Raw genomic sequence first — 12173 nt, 5'->3', positions numbered from 1 at the left:
GAAAACGAGAAATCTTCTGTTGGGCATTATGTTTTCCACAGGTTCCCAAGAGTCTTCCTCAGGGGGATATCCCTGCCATCTCATCAAATATTGGAGCCGATTCCTGCGAATCCTGGAATCAATAATTTCCTCCACCACAAATTGTTCTTGCCCATCAATCACCACAGGCTGCGGATGTGGCACAACACGTCCATGGAAGGTATTAGGAGATACAGGCTTTAGTAAAGATACATGAAAAACTGGGTGTACCTTCATTGTCCTAGGCAGCTTCAGCCGGCAGGCCACAGAGCTCACAATACCATGGATCTTGAAAGGGCCAATGAATTTCTGTCCAAGTTTTTGTGAAGGAATGTTTAACTTCAGATTCTTAGTTGCTAACCACATGGAATCTCCTACCTTGAACATGGGTGCAGGTTTACGGAATCTATCAGCCGATCTCTTATAACGTTCTTGAGCTGTGGTCAGGGATTCCTGCAGAACCTCCAGATTTTGCCTCATCGCAGTCAGCCTTTCCTCCACTGCCGGAACCGGAGAATTAATTGGAGACCTAGGTAAGATACACGGATTATAACCCAGATTGGCAAAGAAAAGTGTACATTTAGTGGAGGCGCTCTGAGAATTGTTATATGAAAATTCGGCTAACGGTAGCAACTCCAACCAATCATCCTGGAGATGGCTGACATAGCATCTTAGATATTGTTCCAGCGTCTGGTTGGTACGCTCAGTCTGACCATTTGTCTGGGGATGATAAGCGGAAGAGAGACAGACATTAATATTGAGTGCAGAGCAAAACCTCTTCCAGAATCTTGAAGTGAACTGCACTCCACGGTCAGAGATAATCTCATTCGGAACCCCATGCAACCGAAAGACATTCTGTATAACCAAGTTCACCATATCTTTAGCTGAGGGGAGGCCGGTGCACGGAACAAAATGAGCAGCTTTAGTCAGGCGATCAACTACCACCATGATTGTATTCATGCCCCCCGATGTAGGCAGCTCCACAATAAAGTCCATTGATATAGACCCCCAAGGGCGGGACGGAACAGGTAATGGTTGTAGAAGATCCATAGGTGCCACATGAGGAGTCTTGTAATGAGCACATACCTCGCAAGAGAGAACATAGTCCTTGGTATCCTTTAGGCAAGTTGGCCACCAGAAGAATCGGCTCAGGAACTCTTGTGTCTTCTGTACCCCCCTGTGACCAGCCAACTTGGAGTCATGAACCAACTTGAGGATCTGCAGACGGATGACCTCAGGGACGTAGATACGTCGATCTCTGAACCACATGCCACCCTTAAAGACAAGATTAATATCCACAGGTGGGTTAGCCAGAAATACATCACCATCATAGGTCTCCCTGCACTCCTTCCACAAGTCATGATCGTGGATAACTCCGATGAAATTGGAATCAGATAGAATGGTCTTGGATGGGGATCCTGGTACGGAATCCGCAGCATGGATTCGGGATAAAGCATCAGCCTTCCCATTACGAGAACCTGGAAGATAACAAAGTTAAATTGATTGAAAAATAAGTTCCAACGAGCCTGACGAGGAGAAAGACATCTAGCGGATCTAAGGAACTCTAAATTGCGATGGTCAGTTAGCACTATGATCTGTTGTGCAGCTCCTTGCAGATGATGCCTCCATTCTTTGAAAGCCGCAATAATAGCCAGCAATTCCTTGTCTCCCACATCGTAATTCTTCTCTGCTGAGGTTAGTCTACGGGAAAAGAAAGCACAAGGATATAGCAGACCCTTCTCTCCAGTTCTTTGGGAGAGAATAGCCCCCAAAGCATTATCAGAAGCGTCCACCTCCACAATGAAAGAAAGTGTTGGATCTGGGTGTATCAACAGCGGTGCTGATGTGAAACAGATCATAAGCCGATCAAAAGCTTCTTGAGCCTGTGATGACCACTTAAAGGGCTTTTCCTTCTTTGTCAAGGAAGTAATGGGACTGACAATATCAGAAAAATTTCGAATGAAGCGTCTGTAGAAATTTGCAAAACCAATAAAACGTTCGACCTCCTTAACGTTCTTGGGTACCGGCCAGTCAAGGATAGCCTGAATCTTACCAGATTCCATGTTCAGCCCCTGGGGAGAGATGATATAACCTAAGAACTGTATCTCAGAACTCGCATTTCTCCGGCTTAATATACAGATGGTTCTCTTTCAGGCGTCTTAAAACAGTTTTGACATGTTCTTCATGTTCCTGTAGAGAGTCAGAAAAGATTAGTATATCGTCCAAATAGATCACTACAAACTGGTCCAACAAATCTCTGAAAATGTCATTAGCAAGGTGTTGAAATGTTGCAGGGGCATTACAAAGCCCGAAGGGCATCACAAGAGATTCAAAGTGTCCATACCGGCATCTGAATGCTGTCTTCCACTCATCCCCTGGACGAATACGCACCAAATTATAAGCCCCACTAAGATCCAGCTTAGAGAACACCTTAGCATGGCGGACTATTTCCAGTAATTCGGGAATCAGAGGCAAAGGGTAACGGTTTCGTACGGTTACCTTATTGAGTTCTCGATAGTCAACACAGGGTCTCAGGGTCCCATCCTTCTTTTTTACAAAAAAGATAGGTGCTCCTGCTGGTGAGGAAGAAGGACGTATGAAGCTTTTGGCCAGATTTTCATCAATATACTCCTTTAAGGCTTGAAGCTCAGATGCGGCCAAAGGGTATACGTTACCAAAAGGAATAGCTGCCTCAGGAAGCAACTCAATGGGACAGTCATAATGCCTGTGTGGAGGAAGCTGATCTGTATTCTTCTTGTCACAGATGTCAGAGAACTCTTTATATGCTGGAGGTAAAGAAAATACCTGTACATGTGGTTCCGTAGCCGTGGACTCAGGGACAGCTTCTGTTAACGTTGAGTTGCTCCTTGTTGGAAAGATAATCTCCTTGGTCTCCCAGTTGTTAATTGGGCTCTGAGAACACAACCAAGGAATGCCTAAAATCACAGGAAAATGAGAAGAAATTAGCAAGAAAAAAAGTTGCTCCTGATGATTAGGCTCCAACAAAATTTCAAGGGGTATGGTCTCCTGATCCACAGGCCCAGAGATTAAAGGTGACCCATCCACTGTCTCCATGGTAATTGGAGAGGCTCTTTGCTGAATTTCAATACCATGTTCCTTGGAAAATGCGATATCCATGAAATTGCCACCTGCACCAGAGTCAATCATAGCTGAACTGGAAATCCACTGTCCTGAACACAGGATCTTAATAGGGAGAGAACAGTGAGAGTTCTTTTCCTTCAGCTCCTTGGGGGGTGAAGTCATAGAAGGTGAATGGAATACAGCGTTTAAAGGCAGGCTACATTCAGAGATGTCAGGTTCATCATCACAGTTTTCATACTCCCCTACTGCGGCTAGCACCTTGTTAGGCCATCTAGGACACTTAGGACAATTGATCAAGAAGTGGTCAGACTGGCCACAGTAGAAACATAGACTTTCACGAAGGCGATGCTCCTGGCGCTCATTGATCTCGCGCCTCTGAACAGAATCAATTTGCATGGACACCTCCTCCACCTCCCGAGATGTTTTACCTGCAGGCTCTTTGGAATCAAGGGGAAAGTTAGAAATACGGTTATATGCAGCAAACTTCTCCAGCCTACGCTCAGTAAGGCGAATGTCAATGCGCACACAATGCTGTATAAATGTCTCTAGCTCTTGTGGTGACTCAGAGCGAGATAGTTCATCTTTTTCAATACTAGACAGACCCCTTTTAAATATAGGCAATTGTGCATAACTGTCCCAATTGGTATCTACCGCTAATCTCCAGAATTCAGTAGCATACTCAATAACAGAACGTTTTGCCTGGCGTAAAGACAATAAAGCAGATTCAGCGGTTGCACGGTGATTAGGATCATCAAACAATAATGCGGGTGCTTAAGCCTGCAAAGTCTGTCCAAACACTTGTTGATTGTGTTCAAAGCTTCCAAACTTCTTTTACAGACCTTCCACATCTTTCTGCAGTGATCTAATTATGGAAAACACCTGCTCTAGTCTGCTCTCTGCAGTCATTGTTCCAGCAGTCTCCTTTTTTTATGGCTAGAGTATCCTGTAATAATTATAGAGGATAATTCAGGAGACTCTTTGCGTGGAACAAGACAACTACAGGACACAGTTTTATAAGTGGTAAAGTCTATATTATCACACGGTCATTCAAACAGGTGCAGAGAGAAACTCAAGTCCACAACACTTGGTGCAAATATCAAATGCAGCTCAGCAGTCAATAGGAAACTTCAGAGGAAAATGCAATCATGCAGAAAGTCTATGAAGCACAAACATTCTTGAGGATACTTGACAAGAGTAAGTCCTTGCTTAGTCCAAAACACAGATAGATATGCTTATAAGGCAGTTCAAATAATATCTTAGCTCAACCAGGGAGGTCTGGGTAACAGTCTCAGGTTCTTGCAAAGCAGCAACAGCTTACATGTCCAGCAAATGCAGATGGAAGTAAACATAAGCAGCAGATGAAGGAGGATTACCCCCTTAGTGACAGAGCCAAATTTTTGAAATCTGACCAGTGTCACTTTATGTGGTAATAACTCTGCAACACTTCAACAAATCCCAGTGATTTTGAGACTGTTTTTTCATGACACATTATACTTTATGATAATAGTAAATCTAGGTCAATATGTTTTGTGTTTATTTATAAAAAGTATCAAAAATTTTAGTAAAGTGTTAAAAAATTTGCACTTTTCTAAATTTGAACGATTATCTCTTTAATCCAGATGGTCACACCACAGGGAACAATTAATAAATAACATTTCCCGCGTGTCGGCTTTATATCAGCACCATTTGTAAAATGTTATTTTGTATTGTTAGCATTTTATGAGGTTTAAAAATGTAGCATCAATTTTTCATATTTTCAAGGAAATTTACACAATTTCTTTTTTTAAGGACTTATCCATGTTTGAAGTGACTTTAGGGGTCCTATATATTAGAAAAACCCCAAAAGTGATACCATTTGAAAAACAGCACCCCTGACATATTGAAAACCGCAGTCAGTTAGTTTGTTAACCATTCAGGTGCTTTACAGGAATTAATACAGAGTGGCATGACAGAAATGAAAATGTCTATTTTTACCACCTAAATGCCTCTAACTTCTGAACAGATTACTACAGCAGTCAGACTGTAAGGCTGCTATTTGGTCATGAACTGACATGGCAAACATCAGGACCACACAATCATGATCTGAGGGCACCAATTTGGATAAAGAGGAAGCCCTCACACTCTGTTAACCATTTATAATGATGTAGTCACTACTGACAGCAGCATCTAAGGGGTTAAACAGATTTGGATGGTGCAAACACTGATCATGGCTGATACAGCAAGTTGTCAGCTATAGTGCACAACCGACAGATGCTGGATTGTCACCTGTATGGGGAGGCTATTCTCTTATATCTCAGGTCAGTTAAAAGACGTATTGGCGGTCATTAAGGGGTTACTGGAGACTGGTGTATGCAGCAGGAACTCAGAGCAGAGTAGCAGGATAACCCCACAGGTTCACAGGAGCAGGTATATAGCCAGGGAGTCACCAGAGGTCAGGAGCTGGATGCAAGGCAGAATACTCTAGCACAGACTGAAGGCTGGGGTGGAGTTTTATAGCAGGAAGACACAGTGCACATGAGACCAAAGACGCCATCTTGGAAAAGGGCAGTAATGCACAAAAGGTAATAAAAAATGTTCAGAGTCCTGACAGGTGCTCAGTATTGTTCGTCCGTGTGCGTAGGTTGCATCCATCTGAGTGTGTTTGCATGCGTGTGTGGTCCTTGCGTGCACATGTGGTATTTATAGGGGGGGTGAGGTGGTATTTGTGGGGTGGTGTTTGTGGCGTTTGTGGGGTGTTGTTCCTGTGGGTTGGTGTGTGTGTGTGCTGTGTGATGTTTGTATGGTGTTTGGGAAATGTTTGTGTGTTGTGTGTGGTGGTGCGGCCCCTTTAGCAGCGATTCTTTAGCGCCATCGCTATAATCCGTCCCTGTCAGTCACAACTGTTGTTTTCACCTCAGCACTTTTACTTTCACCTTCACATTTCTCCATTATATGTATACGGCCTAACTTTGGGGGTAACAATCTCATGACGGGGGGATGCTAGCGAGATTTAATGTGTGCAGTATTCTGCTCCTGTGGGTGGAGAGGGGGCATTCCAAATTTCACCCAATTCGGGCGAGAACTGTGGATTTGTATAGAGCAGGCCACTACAGATTTTCTGAGAGGCCGTGTACAGAGTTTAATGGGCCAGTTTCATTTGAGCACCCACAGTACGGGAGGGAGGGTGCTCACTGTAAGAAAAAACACACATGAGAGGAGAGCCATGGGATACTGATATCCCCCCGCCGTCACCAATCTGTGATGGAGATAACACAGTCACAGCTCTCTGGTGCCTCCCCCTTACACTCTGACCAGTCAGGGAACTGCACCTAGGGTAAGTAGTTGCCGGAGAGGCTGCCCTGTCACGTACTGGTTATTGGGCACTCTGCAGGGAGGGCGGTATAGATATCCCCAGTCCCAGGCCGGGAATATTATGTAAAATATATTGTGACACGTACCTCCCTTCCTCTGCAAAGCCAGTGACTCTGTCACAATATAGATATGTGTGTGTGTCACTGACATCTTTATATATATGTATTCTATGTGTATGTATATATATCTATTCTATTTATTCTATTCTAACATGTCAGTGTGAACTTACTGTACGCAGCACATGAATTGCCGGCTTTTCAAAGGACAGCACTCGCATGGTCTGAGTGATGGTTTTTCTCTCTCCCATAGGCTTGCATTGGTGAGTCTCGGTGACAATCGCAGCATGCTATGATTTTATACGCACGCTGAATACACCTGAAAAAATATGCTGTTGTGAGCTGCCCCATAGATTAACACTGAGTCGAGTGCTATGTGATGTTTTCTCGCACAGCATTCGGCCGTATTCTACGGTAGTGTGACGCCGGCCTAAACTAAAATATCATCCAGATAGACCACCACAAATCTGCCCACCAAATTACGGAAAATATCATTAATGAAATGATGGATAATCGCCGGTGTATTGGTCACACCGAAAGACATGACCAGACTCTCGAAATGTCTCTCAGGGATATTGAATGCCGTTTTCCATTCATCCCCTTCCCTGATGCTTAGGCATCAAAGGACAGGCCCCAATAAAATGTCCCTTTTATCCACAAAACAAAAAACACTCTTCTTTTTGTGAATCTCCGGGGAAATGTACCATGCAGTGGCACTCCCTAACTGCATGGGTTCCTCCACCCTCCCCAATATTGGTTCACCACCTGACCACTCCTCTGGCAAAGGGGCAATACCCTCAAAAAGAGGTTCCAGAGACAGTGATCTTATCCACCAATCCCGAAGGCGTCTATCAACACATATAGCCAACAACATAGTGGCCTCCAAGGTCTTGGGGGTTTCATACACTGCCAACAAATCCTTCAACCTTCAGTGAGGCCCTGAAGGAATTGGCTTCTGAGAGCCAGGACTTTCCACTTAGTATCAGTTGCCCACCTGCAGAATTTTTAGCTATATGTCTCCACTGACCGATTCCTCTGCTGAAGGCGATGCAACCTGGACTCAGCCGAGGAGACTCGGTCAGGGTCATCATAGATAAGGGCTAGAGCCTCAAAGAATTCCTTGACAGACTGGAGACAAACTGAATCCTGACACAAAGAGAAAGCCCAGGATTGAGGAGCTCCCTGCAGTAGAGAGATCACAATACCAACTCATTGCTCCTCTTTTCCGGAGGAGTGAGGTCAAAGTTTAAAATAAAGTTTGCAAGCTTCCTTGAATACAAAAAACTTGTCTCTACCTCCTGAAAACCTGTCCGGGCGGGCCACCTTAGGTTCCAGCTGGACCGGCCCACCTGCACAGACACCAACATTAGCGACTTGGAGCCGCTGTTGCTGCTGCAGAACCTCATATCGGAGGTCATTTACCTGCAGAGACAGACAGCGTAGCTGCTCTGCCAGCCCTGCAAATGGATCCATAACCAAGGAAAAAAAACAAACCCAAGGGAAAAAAACACAAATAAAACCAAGTGTCAAGTTTTTTTTCCTAAATATGTGCAGCGCCCCAGAGTCCTGGTCGTTGCAGTACTGTGGCTCCGCCGCTAAGGGGAGCTATGGTACGTCTGATGGCACTGAAGGAGTTCATCTGACCAGGTATCACAGACACCAATATATTTCACCGTCGGGCCACCAGGGGGAGCTAAGGGTTCTATTCACTAGGCCACTCCTCACATACTGGTAAAACTGGGGGTCAGGCAGGAAGTTAGGGAGAAAGCCGACTGGATGGGAACCAGGCAACACCTTGTGGCAGAGGGTGTTGCAGGGGAAGATTCGGTAGGGTCCCTGTCAGGGGTGGGATCCTGACAGAGACTTGGCAACTTGAGCGAACGTAACGGGACCGTGCCTGCTCAGCATAGCGGCGGTGCCCAAGGAGGGATTAGAAGCGAGATAGATTGTGCTGAGTGAGAAACGAGATCAAAGCAAGAAGGAGAATACCAGTAGGAGTCGTGCTGTAAGACCGAGGCAACATCCTACTGAGGCGCATAACCGGCGGCCGGAACGCCGAGGGAGTATTACAATAATCAGCTTCAGGCAATACTCTAAACCAACGGCAGGACAGTCAGTCTAAGGCGGGCTGTCTCACCTAAATCACCTATGCAGTCTTGGGGGGCACCTTGTGGAGAGGGGCGACTCTAGGGTCCCGGAAGAGCTCCGAGCCTACCCGTCATACGGGTGCGTCCTAACCGTAACATCAGGGAGGGACGGAGGATTAGCAGAACATCATCTAATCGAGTTGTGAGGGAACTTAAGAAACAGACACAACAGTTGTGGGGACTTTCCGTAAGCACAGCAGGGAAGGACCGCAACACATAGCGCAAGAAGGAAGGCACAGATTTCCACCTGTTAAGAGAACTCTGGAGGTGCCATTGGACCGGCCGGACTTGCGAAGCCTGGTTATCCGGACTCCGGACTGAGGACCCAGAGATCTTCAGTAAAGAGGTAAAGAGACTGCAACCTGGTGTCCTCGTTATTTACTGCACCGCACCACCACATCCACCTATCATCATTATCCGATACTGCGCGTCCCTCGGCAGGGTCACAGACCGGGGCCTAGCCACCGTGACAACCCCAGAGCAGAGACTCAGAGGCCCGGTACCGGGTACCCCTCGGCCCTGCGGCGGTGGGGGCGCTGCATATGTACGGCCGGTGATAGTCACACACAGTGTGGAAAGACTAAGTGCAACACAAAGAGTTGAGGGAAAGGGAGCCCAAAACTAGGGAATGGGGGGACCCCTAGGCAGATGTAATAGCACCCTGCCTATCCTTCCATCCCTATATTGGTTCCACACCAATCACACAGCAGGAAACCTAAGCCCTGTATATCCCTAGAGCTAGGCCCAGAATGGGGAAGGGGGGATGAGCACTGATCAGTCCCCATTGTACACTAAAGAGAAGAGGGGAGACAAACAAGGGGGAAGCAACTTAACTTGAGCAGACTCCAGAGAGGTAATGAGTCGCCCGCCAGGGCCTGGGGTACTCGGTACCGGGTTTGGTCGCACTTAAAGGGGATGTCACGGTGGCTGCGACCCGGTCTGTGGCCCTGGGCGCTCAATTAAAAGGGGAAAGGTGTTTAAAGGATATTTTGGAATAAAGGGTATTCGTGACGCCACCTGTGGTTCTCGGTCAGAGGGGACCAACGCTGCTTAAAGGGGTCCTCTGGGGTGATGTTGTTGCAGCAAGATGGTGACGCTTCCCACAGGTTAAGTGGGGTCTCCAGGGCTCCCAAGGTGTATGGCAGAGATGGTGTATGCCGGCAAATAAATTGAGGTCACAGAGTTGTAAAGTCTTTACCTGGTTTACTGGCAATAGCAGTCCACAGTCCAGGGTACCAGGAACAGGTGGTGATGTGGCCCGGCTGGCCTGGAGGCAATAGTGGATCCCTCTCCCAGGTGAGGTCCATAAACCTTCCTACTCGCACTAGTATGCGAGGTCCCTGCTGCCTGTAGCTGCTGGCAAAGTCCTCTCTCTCCTGTCCTGGGACAGTTACCTGTATGGTAGGCAACTTGAGCCGTTTTATAGGGTCTCTATCATGACCCGGGCTCTTCAGTTGCTGCTTCACCTTCAGGTGTGGTGTGGGGAAATCACATACAGTTCTATACCCTCCAGTTCTGCCGTGTGTCCTGGAGTACACCACAGCCTCGGGCTCCTGGTGCCCGGTTCCTGCGCTTCGCCTCTGAGGGTGCCCGGTCACACTTCCTCTCTAAGCTCCTTTCTCCTGTGATCCTTTCCTTAGATGCTTCCCTACATTCAACCCCTCGGGTTCACTTTGTTTCCTGGAGCTGCACCTCAGTCCTGGCTGCACGGCTCCACTGTTTGCTCTCAGTTCCAGGCTTCCTCTCTCTTCAGTGTCTCTGACCAACTGGCTAACTCCTCCTCCAGACCAGAATACATAAAGCTGGGGAAGCTCCCCTGAATCCGGTTTCAGAGCTCCCCCTTCTGGCCTGGATTTGGAATGTGTTGTATGTAGGTGCATACCTGATAAAGGAAATCCTCCTTGCCTCCAAGCATGATATCGCCCTCCCCGAAAGAAAGGTAACATCACTGTAGCAACCGGTTACTTGGGGTGTTACAGTAACGCCAAACATCCTCCAAGAGCTCCAGAGAGGAAGATAGCCGATTGCTATAGCTCCAAACCTTCACAAGAAAAAATGTGAATTTCACCGGCGGCTCCATTAAGCAGACTGAAAGTCTATAAACACCCAGGTCCAGGTCATCAATTAGAGCCGAAGGGAGGTTGCCACTGGGTCTAAAAGTAAGAAGGATTAACCCCTTAATCCCATATGATGTACTATCCTGTCAAGGTGACCTGAGACTTAATTCCCAGTGACGGGATAGTACGTCATATGCGATCGGCCGCGCTCACGGGGGGAGCGCGGCCGATCGCGGCCGGGTGTCAGCTGACTATCGCAGCTGACATCCAGCACTATGTGCCAGGAGTGTTCACGGACCGCCCCCGGCACATTAACCCCCGGCACACTGCGATCAAACATGATCGCAGTGTTCCGGTGGTGTAGAGAAGCATCGCGCAGGGAGGGGGCTTCCTGCGGGCTTCCCTGAGACCCTCGGAGCAATGCGATGTGATCTCATTGCTCTGAGTGTCTCTTACCTCCTCTCCCTGCAGGCCCTGGATCCAAAATGGCCACGGGGCTGCATCCGGGTCCTGCAGGGAGGTGGCTTACAAGCGCCTGCTCAGAGCATGCGCTGGTAAGTCTGCAGCGCTGTAAGTCTGCAGCGCTGTAAGTCAGATCACTGATCTGACAGAGTGCTGTGCAAATTGTTAGATCAGCGATCTGTGATGTCCCCCCAGGGACAAAGTAATGAAGTAAAAAAAAAAATTTCCACATGTGTAAAAAAAAAAAAATTCCTAAATAAAGAAAAAAAAAAAATTATTCCCATAAATACATTTCTTTATCTAAATAAAAAAAACAAACAATAAAAGTACACATATTTAGTATTGCCGCGTCCGTAATGACCCGACCTATAAAACTGTCCCACTAAACGAGGCAAAAAACAACGCTTTATTATCATACCGCCAAACAAAAAGTGGAATAACACGCGATCAAAAAGACGGATATAAATAACCATGGTACTGCTGAAAATGTCATCTTGTCCCGCAAAAAACGAGCCACGTTACAGCATCATCAGTGAAAAAATAAGTTATAGTCCTCAGTAGTGTTGAGCGATACCGTCCGATACTTGAAAGTATCGGTATCGGATAGTATTGGCCGATACCCGAAAAGTATCGGATATCGCCGATACCGATACCCGATACCAATACAAGTCAATGGGACACCAAGTATCGGAAGGTATCCTGATGGTTCCCAGGGTCTGAAGGAGAGGAAACTCTCCTTCAGGCCCTGGAATCCATAATAATGTGTAAAATAAAGAATTAAAATAAAAAATATTGATATACTCACCTCTCCGGAGGCCCCTGCACCTCACCGCTGTTAACCGGCAGCCTTCTTTGCTTAAAATGAGCGCGTTTAGGGCCTTCCATGACGTCACGGCTTCTGATTGGTCGCGTGCCGCTCATGTGACCACCAGGCAACCAGTCACAAGCCGTGACGGCATTCTCAGGTCCTAAATTCCTAG

This window comes from Ranitomeya variabilis, chromosome 8 (assembly GCF_051348905.1).
Source record: "Ranitomeya variabilis isolate aRanVar5 chromosome 8, aRanVar5.hap1, whole genome shotgun sequence".
NCBI classification, from domain to species: Eukaryota; Metazoa; Chordata; class Amphibia; order Anura; family Dendrobatidae; genus Ranitomeya; species Ranitomeya variabilis.
Note: the sequence above shows the minus strand (reverse complement) of the source record.